Source organism: Xenopus laevis, chromosome 8L, assembly GCF_017654675.1.
Source record: "Xenopus laevis strain J_2021 chromosome 8L, Xenopus_laevis_v10.1, whole genome shotgun sequence".
Classification (NCBI taxonomy): domain Eukaryota; kingdom Metazoa; phylum Chordata; class Amphibia; order Anura; family Pipidae; genus Xenopus; species Xenopus laevis.
Window position 1 is genome coordinate 78,775,588 of NC_054385.1, and position 21,198 is coordinate 78,796,785.

Genomic DNA, 21,198 nt, shown 5'->3' on the forward strand with positions numbered 1-21,198 from the left:
AATATATATATATATATACAGTGTATATATATATATATATATATATATATATATATATATATATATATATATATATATATATATATATATATATATATATATATATATATATATATATATATATATATATATGTATGGGCAATGCTGTTACCTTTACAGATTATGGGCATGCATGAAGGTTCTATGGGGAAGTTCGTCTTGCATAGCCATTCATGCAATGTTTTTGTGTTTGTTAGTGAGCCTGTCTAAAGAAACATTTTACCAGACAGTCTTTGTGGTGTCAGATGGGAACTCTGGAATAGATTCCAGCATATCCTTGTCTCTGATCACCTTTTGGATTGTCTTTGGTTTCCATAAGGCTGGCTTGACTCCCTCCAGTTAGCGTCACTCACAAACTTTGCAAAATCCAAGTATAACCAAGGGGTATTCCAGTTGTTTCATATCCCACCCCAGCATGTTCCAAAATGTAGGAAAGTAAAAATGGGAAAAGGAGCTCACTCCAGAGTCCATGTCGGTTTCATGCAATATCCGGCATATACAGTTGCAGACAAAAGAACTTCTCAGCAGGGTGGGGATGTCTGGAACACATTTTCCACCTTTGTAAGGCTCCTTGTACATAACTGACAGCTTAACTCTGCCCATTTTTGAGCCCTAGATGAAGTTAAATAGTGCAATAGTAATGACTCTGCAAGGGGAGGCTATGCCTGGACCATATACAGCAGGAAGTAGAAGAAGACCTTTAAACATAAAACTTAACTTATCAGAATGTAGGTAAATATTGTGGCTGGTCTGCCTTTACACTGCTTGTGTGAGGAACACACTATGAACTTATTTTACTATTAGGGCAAATCCCAGAATCAATCACTTCACAACTGAACAAGGTAAGGGATGGTTTGCACTGTGAGCCTAAGAGGTATCGGGAAATGAGCCCTAAGTGTTAGAGACTACCATGATTTTCTTTCTGTGGAATCAGGTATGAATGTGTAAGCAACAACAACAAAACATTATTTATTTTTAATATTGTTAGTTCAGATAATGTATATACACCTTTTTACATATTCCAAATGAGCTCATATTAAAAAGGTGGTATATTTTCCTTTAAACTGTGGATGGGTTCAATACACAAAGGAATCCCTGTGCTTTATGCCTGGCCAGCCACAGGGCACAGTGATTATCAATCAAGGGAAGTGGTTAAAGCCTTGAATTTGTGAGTTGATATAGTTTTTTTTCTACGATTGTATTCAAACGTGTTATTTATATTCAGCTTTTTAATACATAAGCAAACAGAGTCTTTTAGATTGTGAGTTTATTTGAAGTAGAAAAAGCCTCTAATAACTCACAAATTCAATTTCTGATAAATAAGCCCATTACAGTTTATAAGCATCTAACATTCACTAACTTAAAGTCACTAACTTTTAGTTAAGTGCAATATGTATTTGGTTATCATATATATATATATATATATATATATATATATATATATATATATATATATATATATATATATATATATATATATATATATATATATGACCCATTGATATGTTATTATTGAATGAATATATAATTGTGTACAAGACTGTATGATTTATGACCAAAATTGTATTTGAGCTTTCAAAAGACATTAAAGGACATCATGTCCTCATTACTAGATTGTACAAGGGTGTTTTGTGCATTGTGTATAGAAAAAAATGCAGCATGTTAACAATTCAGCTATTCAGTTCCTGTCAAGTTTAATTATTGATGCTGTGTGCTATTACACATCTTTTATAGAAATTAAGTCAAGCTTATGTGCGCAATTCTTGGGAAAGGCTATCAACACTACTTGTTAAATGAGATGACTATGGGGCAAATTTTTGCTACTGCGCAAATTCACTAACGAACGCTGGCGTAGTTTCGCTAGTGTTACTTCGCAACCTTACGCCAGGCGAATTTTCGCTAGCGACGAAACTACGCAAATTCACTAACTTGCGCAGTGTAGCGAACGCTACCTTTTACGCTAGACTTCCTTCGCCACCTCAGACCTGGCGAAGCGCAATAGAGTAGATAGGGATTGTTTCAAAAAAAGTCAAAATTTTTTCTAAGTCCCAAAAAACGCTGGCGTGTTTTCTACATGATAGCTGATAGGCTGAAAAAGATCGAATTTTTTTTGGGGCTCCCCTTCCTCCCCCCTACTTTTCCTGACTCATGGCAACTTACCTAGACAGTGGGCACATGTGTAGGGCAAAATAAAATTTTTATTGGCTGATTTGAAGGTTTTCTAGGCATTTGTAGTGCAGATACGTGTTCCTCCATTGAAATTTGAATTTCGCGCGTATGCAAATTAGCCTTCGCTAGCGCAACTTCGCTTTATATAGCGAAACAACGCTAGCGCAACTTCGCAAACTTACGCTACCCCTGTGCGCAACTTCGCATTTTAGTGAATTTGCGGAGCGCTGGCGAAAATTCGCCTGGCGAAGAGCGGCGAAGTTGCATAATTAGCATTATTAGCATAATTAGAGCAATTCCAATAGGCCAAAATCAGGTCATTCGCTTAAGTTTAAGGTGATGTTTATTTAAGTTTAAGTGCTAAAAATTTTAAAAATTTGAGTTTTTAAACTATAAAATCCAAATTTTTAGTGAAAAAAACTTCAAATTTTCCAAGATTTATTATACCTCAATCCTGCAAAAAGTCAGAATCCGAAAATCCACCATCTCAGACCTGCCGAGATTGTATATAAGTCAATGGGGGAGGTCCCTATCCTATTTGGAAGTTTCTATGGTCTGCGCTGGAATTAGCCCAAAATCCAACTGTTTGTGGCAAAAATCCGAAAATTGTACGGTTTGGTAATTGTACGATTCGGATTTTTGCTTGATTTTATCGAGTTTCCCCCTTGATCCGATTATACCATGTTTTTTATTTTTTATAATTAATAAGTTCAAATCGTGGATTCTAGTTTGGTCGGAATTTTTTATTTTAAAAAATCTTAAAAATTCAGATTTGATAAATAACCCCCCCACATCTTGTTCCCAAAGTTTAGGCCCAATAACAGCTAGCCATTGCTCATGTTTTGTTTGTGTACTAATTTAATGATTATAAATTGCAAGTAAAACACTTACTATGTTAAATTTGTTATCAATGTACTCATCGGTTTCACTAAGACATTTTACATAGCTATGAGCCAACCAAAATGTATATCAACAAGCCCCAATCTTTCCCATGTCTCTGAAGAGCACCGGATTTGAATAATTAAATGTTAGTAGTGTTAGAGTGTTGATTCCAATAGAGTACTAGAATTCAATAAATATGTACAAGATTTTTTATGTGAATATATTTTTATTTGGCATGCAATGTGGATTTTTTCCTCTGGTTTGCGGGATATTTAAATAGTCAAAAAAGCACTGTTTGTTTTAATTCTACCTGGAGTATCAGTGAGTGAAATTTCATTTTAGAACTGGTTCAGGTAATCTGTGTACCCAAATTTAGAGGAAGTGTACTGATTAAAATAGCTTGTTAAATGCAGGGGCGACAACTAAGGTCCATAGAATTACCTCTGATGAGACCATTTTGTACCATGTACTGTCACAAATGCATACAATATTCACTTACCAATTAAAAAAAGAATCATCTACCAAACCACATTTGTGGTATATGCAATTAAATAGCCATATATCTTATATAATGTGGGGAAACAATCCAAAAGTTGAAGGATTGTTTTTCACAAGAGTGTGATCAAGATAGGCACAGAATTATTTTGGATCAGCATTGCAAAGAACACAGTGGGGCACATTTACTTAGCTCGAGTGAAGGATTAGAATAAAAAATACTTTAACTTTCGAAGTATTTTTTTGGCTACTTCGACCATCGAATTGGCTACTTCGACCTTCGACTACGACTTCGACTTTGAATCGAACGATTCGAACTAAAAATCGTTCGACTATTTGACCATTCGATAGTTGAAGTACTGTCTCTTTAAAAAAAACTTCGACCACCTACTTCGCCACCTAAAACCTACCGAGCACCAATGTTAGCCTATGGGGAAGGTCCCCATAGGCTTTCCTAGCAATTTCTGATTGAAGGAAAATCGTTCAATCGATGGATTAAAATCCTTCGAATCGTTCGATTCGAAGGATTTAATCGTTCGAATTAACGATTTTTCCTTCGATTGTTCAATCGAACGAATTGCGGAATCAACTTCAATATTCAAAGTCGAAGGATTTAACTTCGATGGGCAAATATCGAGGGTTAATTAACCCTCGATATTTGACCCATAGTAAATGTGCCCCAGTGTATTGTGACTCGTGAAGTGGGTATATAACAGGTATCCTCTTATAACTGTGGCATTAATTGGAATATACTATGCTTGAAGAAAGAGAGACATTATTAATTTATACTGTGTTGTAGATAGGAGATTAAAATTCCAATTATCCAGTTATAGCAACTGCTACTTTCACCTGAGCCATTGTTCTCTGCATGATCCAGATCACTCTAGCAATATCCTATGTTTACCTCTCCCCCAGGATTAATTTGTATTTTGAGCACCATCTCTTAATGAAATTGTCCTTATTTGCTTGGTCTGTTGTAAGACCTACAATAGCCAGTTTGTTGATATTGTAATGTATTTTCTTTCTTAATGTCTGCAAACTAGATTATGTTATGTCTGGAAGAAGTGTATTTTGAACATAAGGACTTTGGACGTAATCATGGTTTTTCTTTAATATGGCAACCTAGGAACCCCACATGGTGACCATTGATGTGCTCCTGTGACATCACATCTGGTTGCCACTCCATTTTGAGTGACCATTACCCTCCACCCTGTCATCATTTAATTTGTTGGCAAAATGTATTTCTCCTTGTTTTGTTAAATGTACTGGTTACCTGCAATTTTTTGTTGTGTCCCTGAGGAACATTGTCATAATCTTGTGGGGTGAAAACACTTTGGGTTAAAAACTACCCTGAATTTAAGTACTTTTACCAACTGGTCATTGCTTGAATAGTTCAATGTACTTTCACTGTTAGTAGGGACTTTCAGTCATTCAGCAAAGGCCACACTGACAACTAGGTCACCCACTGTAGCCAAAATACCTACAACGTAGATTTGGTTATAAGCTTGCTACTGAAGCACAGTGTTTAGGTGCTGGGCGTGGGCATAGGAGGTCAGCTCAGCCAACACAATTGCCTATGCCTATGGTAGACCCTGATTAATTGGCTACTTCATAAATGACCATGGTGCCAATATTTATCTGCTATAGCCAGCTTTGCACATACATGACAGTACTGAGAATGAGACATGGGGGTATATTTATCAAAGAGTGAAGCTAGAGATCGCCACAGTCCTCTAGAGTGAAATTCTGCCACTCTCCATTAATTTCTATGGGATTTTGAAAGGCGTATTTATCAAAGGATGAACTTTCACTTTCACCCATTGATAAGTACTCTTTTAAATCCCATAGAAATGAATGGAGAGTGGCAGAATTTCACTCTAGAATACTGTGGCGACCTCTAATTTCACTCTTTGATAAATATACCCCATGGTTTGTAAAAGGACACTTTTGTGTCTGGCCCAGACTATAGGGCCCATTTATTAAACATCATTTTTTTCTGGTTGAGGTTTTTAGGGGGAAAACTCGAATTTTTCTTGGAAAAATGAAAACTCTTGATTTATCTTGCCCCAAAGCTGATAAAAATCGGAATCTAAAAATATGCCATCTCAAACCTGTCAAAGTCATGTAGAAGTCAATGGCAGATGTCCCTGATGTTGTTTCTTGACATCAAGTCAAAAAAAGTGGGTTTTTTTGTCCGATAATCTGATAATTCCTTAGCTAAAATTTGATAAAATTGAGTTTTCAGAGTGTCAATGGTACAATACGAATTGATATTTGTTTTTTTTTCAATGTTTTTTGCTCCAATTTTTGAGAAAAGTGATTGATAAATGAGTTTAATTTGTGAAAAGGAGTTTAGCCGAATTTGTTTTCATAAAAAACTGAGATTAATTCGAGTTTTATTAAATCATCCCCTATGTCTTCACTACTTCCATCATAGTTTATCTGCATACTGCTTCCATCCTTCTTGTTTACAAAGTGACTTTCGTAAAAGAATAAGGTGTATAAAATATCTAACAAGTCACTCTACAGACCATTGCTGGGAGCCTATAAAACTGAGGCAGATAACAAATGTTGGTTTCCTTCCATTAATAAAATAAAACCTGCAAAAATCAACATTTTCTGCTTGTATGATTTGTCAGAATGCATTCTCAGTGTATTCCACATTCCTTTCTTTGCTAATATTGGATAGATTTGATCTAGAACTCCCTGCCAGCAGTTGCTGAATGCAGTGAGAGCTGTCATTCTGTAAAGCTGTGTTTTTTATATTGCACTGCTGTTAACCTACGTTTTTGGATACTTGTACCATTAAACTTGCAAACTATAAGGCTTTTATCTCAATTCACAGAAAAGTAGAAAAACCCTTGTTGAACTATGTTCTATGGGGAGAGAAAGGAGTTTGTTAGTGAAAGCATACAATTTAATATGAAGCTAAGGCTTTGAGGCTTGGATTATCCATCCCTCTAAATACAGCCTGCCAAACACAGACAGAGCTGTTTTCAGAAAATGGCACAGCTTTTTGTGTTACATTCTATGAGTGTATAGAAATGCACCTTTGGGTATAACCTGTGGCACAATGTGCACACTTTGCTTACATCTTGCATACTGTATATCCAAAAGGGCATGTTGTGAATGGTTTTCCCCATAGATCAGTCTATGGCAGCAACTTATTTGCAGAAAAAGCTAGTGCATGTCCTAGTGCAAATCATGTGATTTTTACTGCAATTCTTGTGCTAATTCAATAGCTGCAATATAACATACAATAAGTGTAATCATTAAACAGATCATCACAGAATCACAACATCTGTTTCTGTCATCTGTGTAAATTATAAATAGGCGGAACACCCCTTTTTATGAACAACTTAGAAGAAGAAAAAAAATGAAAGGAAGCATTTTGAATGTGTCCAAGTCTTCATTATTTGTCATCAGCTTGCCAGTGTTTTATGGGAAATGCTTTGTCAGTTAAAAATAAAAGACTTGTATCTTTGTATATTTCTGATGGGGGATACATTTACAGCAGATTGGATACCTGCAGGAGAGAAATGTAAGACTTGCAGGAGAGGAAATAAAAGAATGCATCAGATATTTGCCCATTATTCTGCTTGCCTTTCAACACTGACACAATAACATTATTATTTAGTGATTATCAATAAATAGATTGTAAACGGGGATGAAACATGTGTTATATGTTGATGCTATATAAATATAATGTAATAATAATCCAAAACCCTAAGTTTTCTGTGATAAATTAGATATGCTCAGGGGCCTTTTATGTCCATTCACATTAGCTAGTGCTGCTATTCTAGATTGAGTTAGAATTAATGTCAGTCAAGGAAGCATTAATCAGTGAGAGATCTCAGTAAGTGGGAAGGTTTCTATAGAACTCCTCCTTACTCCATTAGTTACTGTCATATCATCTCTATCCACATCAGGAGAAAGCAGTGTGTCTGTCTCTTTCCTTCCAGAGATCTATTGTCAGAGCTCTCCACAGTGCACTGTTTAGTCCATCTGATTGTGTATTGACATGTCTATGGCTGTTCAAAAACTCCTGCTGAAGCCTTCTCAGCTCACTTTCTGGAAAGTATTGGTTCTGAAAAGGTCCAGCAGTATCCACAGCAAACCCCCAAAAGGAAAAGTTGGTCCACTTGTAAGTGTTTTTTTCATTCACTTTATTTTCATTTCTTCACTGTAGATGTCAGAGAGTCAATAATGATTTCAATATTATTAATAACTAAGGGAGTTACTTAATTACTATTTTATTTATTTCAAAATAATTATTTATAATTAAAGAAGTTATAACATGTCCCTTATATGTAGACATTTAGAAACCAATCATAAAACCATAATGAAATCTAAACCATAATATATGAATGCCAGGTCTACATGAGTTAATTTTTTAAATATTTAGAATTCCTTATATTATATGTACATACAGTATGTATAAGACACATTTAGAATGACAATAACGTATAAGTGAAGCCCTGTATATTTACATGTCCTGCTGTAAAAGCAATATTTCTATATCCACAATACACAGGCAAACTTTGAAGCTATGTCTGCTTTTTGTCCGTATTTTTGTCTGTATTATTTTGCCTGCTTCCCCACTGAAATTCATGTAGGCTTTGATCATGGCAGCATTCACAAAGTAAATTGTCTTACACACAGTATTTTAAACAGACTCCTGATGCTGACTAAACTCTGAGTACTGCGATAGGATACTATCACTTGTAATACAAATGCATGACTGCTGTGAGTAACATACTCCTGTTTATACCGAAATACTGCTAAAATAATTTTTTAAGTTTTTAAAACGGTGTACCTTCAAATTTGCACAGCAAGAAATTGAGAGAAATACTTTCATGGCCCCATGCAAGGTAACAGCAGCATTTTATTATCACTACTGTTGGAAAAAAATGCTGCAGATCACTTACCTTACTTGTAATTTTCCAAAAGTCATGATTTAGCACAAAGCTCGCTGCAGATATCATATATAGTGAAGCAGCACAGGGAGATTTTTTGAATTTGGGATGTGAAGGCCTGAATTAAATCTACTCTACTGCATAAGTCTATAAGCCCTACAACACTAAGGGGGTTATTTATCAAGGTCTGAATATCCGAACCTCGAATAATTCATGGTTTTTGGAGGAAAAAAAAAAACTAAGAATTTTTCGAGATTTATTAGTCTGATGATCTAAAAACTCAGAAACCCCGGCATCTAAAAGCTCTCAAGAGTTTTTTGCGCAGAAACCATGAACAATTTGGAGTTTTCGGGGAAAGCTCCGAAGTTTACCCGACCCTATTTTTTCAGGCTTTTTTCTTCATAAATAAGGTCCATTCGGGCAATCGGAGTTGCTCAGATTTCTAACTTAAAAATACTCAGATAAATTCGAACCTTGATAAATAACCCCCTATAGGTGTTATTTACTAAAACTCAAATGTATTTCATATTTTTATTCAACCAAGCTCAGCCAAACTCACATCCACAATTTTATCCTACTTATCAATAAAATAACTCGAAAAAGTTGGGTCAGGAAAAAACTCAAAATTCTCTTTACATTGCCGAACATTCACATCTTTTTACCAGGTAAAATTTCTCCAGTGAATAATCTTCGCAAGAGTATTGTTGCTAGGTTCATGCTTGAGAACTGTTATCATAAAGATAGAGTAGCAACTTTTGCATCTCATTATCTACATCATCTCCTCCATGCAAATATCTTACATACATCATTTCTTTATGGCTTAAATTCTATAGAGAGTTTTTTTCCACTACAATTGTATGGGCAAAATACAATGATGTATTTTGACAGAAGATTCATGCCAAAAGAACATTTGCATATTTTTTGTTGATTGATGCCCTTTAACTGAATTGGTGTAATTCCCTGGAGGATAGCTCATTTTGAATACATTTTTTTCTGTACTGTACTTTGTCTGAAATGGGGACAAAAGACAGTCAGGAATTGCTTTCAAAAGCAATTTCATTTATGAATAACCTTAAAATCAATGAAAATATTAATTAATGTATTTTGGAAAGTTGTTTATAGGTATGGTCTATTTTATTATGACAAAAAAATATTATTTGGGTGGATATCCCTTTTAATGTATTAGATCGGTGTACTCTTTACTTGCAGATATTGGATTACCATAGGTTCAGAAAGCATGATGGTAAACTGCATAAGTTATCAAAAATTTCTAAATGGCAATACTCTCTTACAAAAAGCAAACCTATATGTTAAAGTTCAAATTAAGTTACAACTTCTTTCTTAATTTATAAAAACAGACTTTCTTCACTAATTAGTCTGCCTTATATAATAAATTGACATCCATTTAGCCCTTTGTTCTTTTTTCTAAATATTCAGTTGTTGGCAGTATGCACCAATAGGTTTGCCAGGATCTAGAATCATATTTATAATGCAACTTTCTTCTTGGGCAGTCTATTCACTTTTGTTTCTGAATAGTGTGTTTCAATAAAGAATGAAGAATCAGTCTTACCAATTATATCTTAACTGACAGGCATACTAAACATCAATTGCACTATGAGGACTTGGAAGTATTGTATACAACATATGAAGGCTTTGAAAGTAGCGCTGAGAATGGCTTTAATTGTCCTTACACACCATACAATTTCATTTTGTAAATAAACTAAATTGCCACAGTCTCTCCTTTAAAAGGTTTAAATTTGTATTAAAGTTTAAAAAACTAGCAACCTTTCCACCAGCTTGTGAAGTAGCTAATTTACAAGTTCAGTGTGCAAAAGGCAATTTTGGATGCAAGTCGTCATGTTTCAATGCAGACAGGGAAATGCACAGTCTGAAGTATAAAAATAAAATATTGTGCTTCGGACCACACATTGAAAAATAACTAATTAGATCTTTGCTTTCATTTTTTAAATTGCAGTTGAAAACTTGTTCCTCATTGGTTGCTGCACTGCTGAAATATAGGACCCCAGTTGGTAAACGAAACCCTAGATCTCAAGGCATATATGTTTAATTAGAGCAAAAATGACAGATTTTGTTTTTGTGTTATATCTATGCTATAAATTCCCTTTCAGGTAGAGTATTTTAATTTGAAACAAACATACAATTTATTGTGAATATTGATTATTCTCTGTTATTTCTTAGGAAACCATCATTGGATTTTTAGCTTTCACAACAGGCCTTCTAATACCGGCTGGATACATTCTAAAGCACCTTCCAGAGCAACGAAAACATTAGCAGGAAAGATGTAATAATTGGGGCATCATGTTATTGTGCATAAACACTTCTGAACTGCCTTGTAAATGGCCATCTTAAATGAAATTGTATGCATGTACATTTTGAAGGATTTTTTAAAAGTTTATTTTTGTTTGTGTTGTGTAATAAAGGAAGTGACTTCAGCCAACTACTAAATAAAGGAACCTTTAACCTGTACCCAGCATTGTTTTAAAAAAGCCTTGTAAATGGCCATCTTAAATGAAATTGTATGCATGTACATTTTGAAGGATTTTTTAAAAGTTTATTTTTGTTTGTGTTGTGTAATAAAGGAAGTGACTTTAGCCAACTACTAAATAAAGGAACCTTTAACCTGTACCCAGCATTGTTTTAAAAAAGCTTAGTCTGATTACAATGCTGTATTTTGTTGGTTTAAACGGGATGGAGTTGCATGAACAGTAGCCTAGTTGTATAAAACACATGAGTTAGGTCCTTCTTTTTGCATTCTTCTGCCATAGGTCATGATGTGAACCTAAAACTTCTACTAGCCAGTCTGCTCCAGAGAACAATCATTAATCTGCATGGGATAATAAGAATGCTGAAGAAGCTGGTATCATTGTTATCTAAAGACATGCTTGACATTTAAGAGTTGAATTAAAAATATAAACATAATTTAAGAGTTGAATTCCTGCCAATAATAATCACAGAAAACAACTTGGGAGAAAACATCCATTTGACATCTAGTCAGCATATGTCCAGGGAATGAGTAGGTCCAAAGCACTTAAAGGTGTTGTTCACCTTGCAGTTAACTTATTAGTATGATGCAGAGAGTAATATTCTGAGACAATTTGCAAGTGGTTTTAATTTTTTATTATTTGTGTTTTTTTTATTTATTTAGCTTTTTATTCAGCACCTCTCTTTGCAATGGGTCCAAATTACCCTAGAAACCCTGCACTGATTTGAATAAGAGACTGGAATATGAGAGGGCCTGAATAGAAGGATCAGTAATAAAAAGTAACAATAACATTAAATTTGTTGCCTTACAGAGCAAATTGTTTTTTAGATGGGGTCAGTGAAGAAAGAAAAAGAAAAAGAGAAAAAGGCAAATAATGCAAAAACTATATATAAAAAAATAATGAATAACAATTGAAAACTTGCTTAGAATTAGCCATTTTATAACATACTAAAAGGTAAACTGAAGGTGAACCACCCTTTAAGGAAAAACGTCTTCAGCCTAAAAAGTATGGCTACATGTATTGAATGTTATTACTATAATCAATATACTGAACTTGCTGTGCTTGCATATCATTTCAGAGGTTTGTAATGATCCAAGCATTTAGGGGCAGATTTATCAAGGGTTGAATTTCGAAGTAATGGGAGTTTTTTTGAACTTCCATAACTTCGAAATTCAAATAAAAAAAGACCAACTGAAAGTTATTTATAAAATCTAAGAAGAATCGAATGACTCAAAGGATTTTAATCCATTGATCGAAGGATATTCCTTCGATCTGAAAATTGTTAGGAAGCCTATGGGGACCTGGCCCATAGGCTAACATTGGCCACGGTAGGTTTTAGGTGGCGAACTAGGGGGTCAAAGTATTTTATAAAGAGACAGTACTTCGACTATCAAATGGTCGAATATTCGAACGATTTTTACTTTGAAACGTTCGATTTGAAGTCGAAGTCGTAGTCGAAGGTCGAAGTAACCTATTCGATGGTCGAAGTAGCCATATTCGACCATTCGAAATTCAAAGTATTTTTTCTTCTATTCCTTCACTCGAGCTAAGTAAGCTATGTGTTAAAGTTTGAGCCCATGTCTATGAGACTGGAAGAGATGTGACAGATAAGACGATGCACCAAAAGAAAAACCCAAGACTAGTCATTTAACTTTTAAAATACAGAAAATACATTGAACCTGTGACAGAAGGGAGATTTTCTAAGAATCCAGAACTTTCTGAGACCAGTGGTTTATACAATATAATATGAGCCTTGCTAGTAGTTTGTAACAATTATAACTGCCAAATCAAACAATGATCAAGTGAATTGAGTTTTAGTAGAAATATTGATTTTCAGACATAGCAGAGGCATGGTGTCTTTCAGATCTAATGAAAATATGTTGCTTGAGGCTTAAACCGACCTGATAACACATTCGTCTGCTTTCTGCTAATTTCCCATATTAGATTATACATGGGAAAAGCCCATTTGATGCCATGACAACAAACAGGTATACGTCTTTGTGCCTCAGCAAAGTAAAGACATTAATGGCAACTAATTTGTATTTAGTAATGTCTGTTTTTCATTGTGGCACTTACCAGTTTAAGAGATCAGAGCAAACAGTCATTCTGCATGTCTCTTTAAATTATGTGTTTAATATTATAGTAAAGACTGCTGGTTAAGTATGAAAAGCTGTGCTGAGCTGAAACACTAGGGGGCAGATTCATTAAGGGTTGAATTTCGAAGTTAAAAATACTTCGAAATTCGACCCTCGAATTGAAATCCTTCGACTTCGAATATCGAAGACGAAGGATTTAGCGCTAATCCTGCGATCGATCGATCGAAGGATCGATCGATCGAAGGATCGATCGATCGAAGGATCGATCGAACGATTCGAACGATTTTAATCCAACGATCGAAGGAAAATCCTTCGATCAAAAAAAGGTTAGCAAACCTATGGGGACCTTCCCCTAAGGCTAACATTGACTTCGGTAGGTTTTATCTGCCGAAGTAGGGGGTCGAAGTTTTTTTTAAAGGGAAAGTACTTCGACTATCGAATGGTCTAATAGTCAAACGATTTTTACTTCGATTCGTTCGATTTCGTTCGAATTCGAACGAATTTAACCAATTCGGTGGTCGAAGTACCCAAAAAATACTTCGAAATTCGAATTTTTTTCATTCGAATCCTTCACTCAAAGTTAGTGAATCTGCCCCCTAATCATTAATTGAAACAAAGCATTAATACAAAACCCTTATAATAAATGGTAGCTATGCAGCTTAAAACTTCCGTTTGCAGATTTTCTAACTTGTACCTGCATGAATCAGAGCCCCAGACAAACTCAGAGGAAGAAACAAAGCAGTTGCGGTCCCTTGGGCAAATCTATGGGTTGTCATCACTGGACTGGTAGTTAAAAGCAGCCCTGGAAAAACAAGAGCAGCAGCACACATGCATGAGCCTGCACTCAGTAGGGGTCATTTATAAACACTGGGCTAATCTGAGCCCGGGCAGTAACAATGACAACTGATCAGATATTTACTTATTTTATATGCAGCTGGCTGAGAAATACAATCTAATCACATATTATTTGCTATATGTTACTGCCCTGGATAAACTCAACCTGTTATATATGGTTGTAAATGGCAATATTCTCTATACATACTTTACTTATACACTCTAGATTCTGATATGCCTCAGTGTATTTTAGGTTTTGTTCAACAAAACCTGGAGCTCAAGTCAGAATGGTTCATGTAGCTTTTTCACTGCTGTTGAGAGAATAAAAAAGTATGCTATTTATTATGGGGAATTAACTTATGCATTAAAACAGAGATCTGCTTTTCATATGTCTAATTCTTGTAATTGTAAGGATGACTTACAATATATTAAGCTGGATGTTATAACTATTTAGCCTTCACTGTCTCTCTCTGTCTAAGCTGCTATATAGACAGTATACAATATAGCTAACATGTTTCAAGCACTGAAAACTTTAGTAAAAAGAAGGGCTCTACAGAATCATCCTTTGGGTCAGGGCTGATCAGCCCATGGCGCTACAAGCCCTTAGATGTTGCTATAATGTGCTGGGAGTTGAAATGCAACACCAATTACAGGCACATGCTAAATAACTGAAAATGACTCTTTCCAGTAGGAGATTTCCAAGCCAGTAGGGGATTTAAACCCTACTATAACTACATGTAATAATACAATGTATACTTCATTTGAGATTGTATCAGTAATGAAATATGCATCATAAATATTTACTATTTCAGCAATGCAGCTTTTGAAATGAAGAAAGATGCCAGTGTTTACAGCTGGGCCCTGTATAGTGACAATATAATCAGCTATCTGAGCACCAACATAAAACTGAAAGGAAAGCTGCTTATGTGGGAAAGCTGAACTGTGGGAATTATGTATCCTTGGTCTGCATGGGTCGCATTTTTCCAACATCCTCCTTATGTATGACATTCTTAAGGGACACTTAGCTCTCAGACCAGCAGGACTTTAAGTCATTTTCCCTAGATGTTCTGTGTACTGTTATCTTTCGCAACTTAAAAGCCAATTGTTTTTCAAATGTATTCAGACAGAAACAATAAACATGCAAAAAGTATAAGGCTAAGTATACACATGGGCTGAACTTTATTATAAACTTTAACAGAAGACTGGGGCCATTTACTAACACTGGCTTAATTTTCCCCATATCATAACAACCAAAGAGCATTAGCTTCGGCAGGTTGAATAATTTAAGTACATTTCTAATTTATGCAGACTTGCCACTAAAGGACTGAATGATGAATTTCCATCAGTTTGCTATAAATAACAACAGTTTGTTGGCTTTGCGGTTTGCAGAAGAATGGGATGCGGCAGTACAAATCTAACAGCGCCGGCTGCGCCTTCCTACCAGCGACTCTGCGGCAGCAAGGAATAGAGAGGGAGGGAGATTTACAATCCACAGGGCAGGAAGACACGCAAGTGCCCCCCGCCAGGCAGCTGCTGTGATGGCACCCCGGAGTGAGTGGAAGCTGCTGCTGTGGTGCACAAGAAACACCAAACGCCCGATCCGTCGTCACTCGCCTCCTCTCAATGCCATTCTGTCACTTGCTTCACAAGCTGTCCATAGCCGGGGAGGAGCAATCCAGTGCCGCAAGATGGATGGTTGCCGTGTCGCCTTTTCTGAAGAGGAGCGGAAGTGGAGTTTTGGTAAGTTATTTCTTAATAAAGACTTTGCAATTTTAAAGTTTTATTTGCCTTGGTGGGGTTTTTTTTATGTATACTAACGAATTATTTAAAAAATTTTTTTTGATGTTACTGGTCCTTTAAGACAGCATGTTTATTACCCTTTCCTTCTCCTTTAATAATGGAAGAATATAGTAGAATAAAGATTAGATAAGAAGGCTATAAGTAGATATAAAAGACTAGGAGAATAAAGAGGTTGAGTGAGGAGAGGAGGTATAATAGTTTGGAAAGTCTAAGGTTTCCTGGTGGGTCCACGGTCTAAGGCAGGCATGTCCAAAGTGTGGCCCGGGGGCCAATTGCGGCCCATTTTCAAATTTACACCGGCCCTCAGCCTCCATCATGAAATTAATAATAATGAGGCCCCCCAGCACAGTGCGATCAGGAATCCCATAGCAGTAATATTAAGGCACATTAGTGAAATGATCTGCCACTTGGTCTATACTGCTGCCTGTGTGCTGAAGGTGTTAGTAATAGACACGTACTGGCACAGAGACGTGATGTTTTCGCATACTTCTTTATGGCTGAAGGTGCCAATAGAATTACTGACGTGCCAGTATAGTGAACTAAAGAAGTATGTCGTCACTACGTGCCGTTACGTGTCTATTGCTAACACCTTCAGCACACAGGCATCAGTATAGACAAAGTGGCAGATCATTTCACTAATGTGCCCAAATATTACTGCTACAATTACTCGACTCCTGTAATTTAATGTTAATGGTTCAAAGAATGTGGGGTTGAATGGTCGCCCCCCACACATTTTCACCACACCAAATCTGGCCCTTGTTGCAAAAAGTTTGGGCACCCCTGGTCTAAGGTTTTCTGGTGGGCCCCATGGCATCTCAGTCCGACACTGAATACGAGGTCTACTTACTGATGTTCTCCCATTATGATCTACATCCATAAAAGCATTGTTAGCATTTTGTTCCATGGAAAATATTATTTAAATATTATATTGATTTATGAAATATGTTTAACAAACAACTATTTCTTATGTAACCTTAGCATGAATATATCTGAATGAAAAGCATGAAACAAGAAGTAGACAAACTAATTGCTGTGATCCCAATCTACCTTTTGCACACCCCGGGTTAAAGTAAGACCTTAAAATTAAAATGCCCTAAAACATTTGCATATCGGGCTGATTTAATAACATGCAAATCTTTACTATTGGAATTTGAGATGAATTGCCTGCAAGTACAAATATCGATCCTATTTAAGGAAAGTATTGGTCCTTAAAGTGTCTAGGCAAACCATATGGTTGTGGACAGTCTCATTTACTTTATTAGTTAGTACCACTGACTTACCATATTTACTATTGTTGTATAATATGCATTTGAAACCTATTCAGTTCCTTTTCACTCATGTGAACTAAAAATCGTTCGAATAGTCGACCATTCGATAGTCGAAGTACTGTCTCTTTAAAAAAAACTTCAACCCCCTACTTCGCCACCTAAAACCTATCGAACCTCAATGTTAGCCTATTAGGGAAGGTCCACATAGGCTTTCTAAGGTTTTTTGGTCGTAGAAAAATCGTTTGATCGATTGATTAAAATCCTTTGAATCACATAGCGCTGACATAACAGTTATGAAAATTAAACGTCATGATAAAAGTATGAGAAATCTGCAATTACCAGTATTGTTTTACAATTTATTTTTGATTAAAATTGTTGTCATAATTAGAAAGGTGCTTCATCAAACATTTACTCAAGACGCTTTAACATGGATGCCAAGTTAATATCTGCTTGCTGTTTACTGCCCTCTTATGGTCTCTGTAAAATATACAATACAAAATGAAAATTGTATTGTAGATTTACATTACTATGTAGAGTAATAAAGGAAACTTCCTAATCTTACTGACACTAAAAAAACTAATCTTCAAAGTATTAACATACATTAAATGTTACCTATAGATCATGTAGATTTTTTTGCTGATAGTTCTGCTTTTATTTATTTATTTTTATTTCTTGGAGTCTTGGGGGCAAATTCACTAAGATGCGAAGTTGCGACAGGCGCAACTTCGCCGCACTTCGCCGCACTTCGCCAGGCGTAGTTTCGCCAGCGCTTCGCAAATTCACTAAAATCCGAAGTTGCGCACAGGGGTAACGTAAGGTTGCGGAGTTGCGCTAGCGTTGTTTCGCTATATAAAGCGAAGTTGCGCTAGCGAAGGCTAATTTGCATACGGCGCAAAATTCAAATTTCAATGGAGGAACACGTATCTGCACTACAAATGCCTAGAAAACCTTCAAATCTGCAAATAAAAATTTTATTTTGCCCTACACATGTGCCCACTGTCTAGGTAAGTTGCCATGAGTCAGGAAATGTAGGGGGGAGGAAGGGGAGCCCCAAAAAATTTTCGATCTTTTTCAGCCTATCAGCCATCATGTAGAAAACACGGCAGCGTTTTTTGGGACTTTTTTTTTTAAACAATCCCTATCTACTCTATTGCGCTTCGCCTGGTCTGAGGTGGCGAAGGAAGTCTAGCGTAAAAGGTAGCGTTCGCTACACTGCGCAAGTTAGTGAATTTGCGTAGTTTCGTCGCTAGCGAAGATTCGCCTGGCGTAAGGTTGCGAAGTAACACTAGCGAAACTACGCCAGCGTTCGTTAGTGAATTTGCGCAGTAGCGAAAATGCCCAACGCTAGCGAATTAACGCTAGCGTTCGGTGCTTCGCGCGTTAGTGAATTTGCCCCTTGGAGATTCATTATAAAGATATAAAAGCCCACGAGTTATTTAGGCAGGCAGAATGTCAAATAGATTATCTAGCAGGCATAGAGGAAGTTGAGCAGTAAATCAGGCAGGTGGGATGTCATCTAGAATAATGAGGGAAATACTGACAAACTAGAAATTGATCTTTTTGGAATACATGCTGTATGCATGAATAGTATACATTAAATGCCATTAGTGCAGCCCTGTAACATGTTTTTACTTGAAGTGTCTTGGAAATTTTAAGTGATGTGGTAACCTTACTCTACTTTGAGTGACTATGTGACAAGGCCTAATAGAAATTATAGTTTTTGTAGAAGACAAAGGGAATGTTTGCAAGCAGCAAATGCATGATTTTGACCAATGTGATAGCAGTAGCAAGGGTACATATTCTGACTGCCTTGACTTCCCTGCATGCATCTGAGTGTAGAACTTCATGGTATTTTGTAGTTCTTGCTGGAAATTAACCATTGAGGAAATCTATTTTCATGATATAATAGAAGTTGCATAAGTTAGGAATAATGGCTTATTTACCACTGACCCAGTCACGACTATAAGTGCAAGGTGCAGTGAACATTGCTGTCGGAAGACAACCAAAATCATGAAGGCTAAAAACATCTTCAAATAGTTCAAGAAACCTCTGCTATTGACTTCAACATGTGCCTCGACAAGTTTTAGCTGGAGTATTTTGGGATTCAAGCTTCTTGCAGCTTTGGGCATAATAAATCTCGAAAAACACAACTCGATCTTTGATAAATAATCCCCTATGCAATACCATTAGGCATAGTACCGAAACAACATGCTTTGATCCCATTTTTTGTACTTTAAATATTGTCCCAATAATAGTAAATATGCCCTATGATGGTGTTTAAAAAGAAGAATGATTAGATGTTGAGAAAGGTGTTTATCCATTTTGTGTTTTCAAAAGTAGAAACATGCCTGTTACAACAGCCCTTCGAAATGTTATGAGTGTAACTGCGCTCCTGGAAACAGCGACTGTTTTCACAGAAAATGTATAAACAAATGTTTCTTGTGTGTTGAGACAAGAAAACAAAAGTAAAATGGTAGACATTTTTAGGGGTCATTTACTAAAGAATTTAGGGGCACTAATTAAAAAAAACACTTGTATGTGTGGTCTGGCAGTACTCTAACTCTGAATTAGGCATAATTGCCCTGTTGCTGCCTGCTAGTTCAAGTTAACGGATGGGTGGAGGATGGGTTGGGGGACTCTGGCATGACCCTTTCTGTAACTAAGATTGTCCATCCATCCTCCCATATTAACATAATATTTCTTTATATACATAACATAGCTAGGTAAAATGTAGGAAGTTATTTGTTGTTATTTGTTAACTGATTGAAGTAATTTCACAAGCAATGCAGACCCCTAAGCCCTACTCCCTTTGTTTGGTATCTCAGATGGACTGCAGAGGATTCAGTGTACCTGCATACATGCAGAGCTGCTCAGAATGCGATTATCCAAGGCAAGAAAAGAAAATAGTAGGACACGCTCCCTCATAGTAAAATAAAAAACACTATTTATGATATTTATTTATTTTCATGAAGCTCAGAATTTGTACATTGTAGTTTTATTACTGTATGCCTGTTTATATAAATATATTTTTATTTAATAACCTCTGACTAACATACATTGTTACTTGGCTGTGTTTATTATTTATATTCATGTTTCAACGCCACTGCATTGGTGCATGTATGAACCTGTCATATGATTCACATTTGTCTTTTATCTGTTAATGGTGGCCCTGCTACCTGTTACTAAAACAAATGACTCCTTAATCGAAAAACTTTGTTTGGGGAGGATATTATTGTAAGAGTTTGCAGTTCCTTTCATATTGATTAGCTATTAATCTGTAAAGGTCCAAAGTTTTATGCATTTTATTTTCTTGCGTATGGGTTTGTTAGTTTGTCATGGTAGCTGCCAGTCAATGAAAAATATGACTGGAGATAAATAGTTAGGACCACCATATGAGTTTTACATTGATGTGTTATGATGGCTTAGCAATTTCATGAACTTGTAACTCAATCCCCTGTTTTTAAATGTATGCACTTGCACACATACTAAATTACTTATAAAACATGGGTCTGTGGAATTCTCATTAAAGGGGTTGTTCACCTTTAAAATAACTGTAAGTATCAAGCAGAGAGTGCTATTCTGAGACATTTTTAAGTTGGTCTTCATTTTTCATCATTTGTGTTTTTTTAATTATTTGATTTTATATTCAGCAGCTTTACAGTATGGAATTTCAGCGGTTGCTACTGTGTAAATCACCATAGCAACAAGGCAGAGGTGAGATTTGCAAGAAAAATAGGAGAGATCCTGAAAAAAAAGTTATAATAATGAACTATAACTATAAAAGTGTAGCTTCACAAAGCAATAGTTTATGGACTGCCAGGGTCAGTGACCCCCATTTAAAAGCTGGAAAGAATCAGAAGAAGAAGGCAAATAATTAAAAAACTATAAAAATATAAAAAACTGAGACCAATAGAGAGTTGTTAAGAATTGGCCATTCTGTAACATACTTTATTTAACTTGACCAAGTATAGGGTATGATGAGCTGTATATATAAACCTATATCACCTATTAAAGCCAGAGTTGAATACCCTGTTGTTACTAATGAATGAATAAAACCAGAGACAAATGAAAATGTAATTTTTAAGTACATCCGTTTATTGCTTGTATTGTTACAAAAATAATTAAAAGAAATAAAGTTTACCTTTAAAATTTTTTTTTTTAAAAAAGTTAACTTGAAGGTCAACTACCCTTTTAA

General features: G+C 35.8%; 1 long non-coding RNA gene across 1 annotated transcript; it reads left to right on the forward strand.

The window, feature by feature from the left end:
* The first annotated feature begins 7,519 nt into the window (after nucleotides 1–7,519).
* On the forward strand, nucleotides 7,520–11,076 carry LOC121396842. The gene is made up of 2 exons (XR_005963172.1): nucleotides 7,520–7,729; nucleotides 10,701–11,076. It is a non-coding gene; the product is annotated as an uncharacterized LOC121396842 (long non-coding RNA).
* The last annotated feature ends 10,122 nt before the right edge of the window (nucleotides 11,077–21,198 follow it).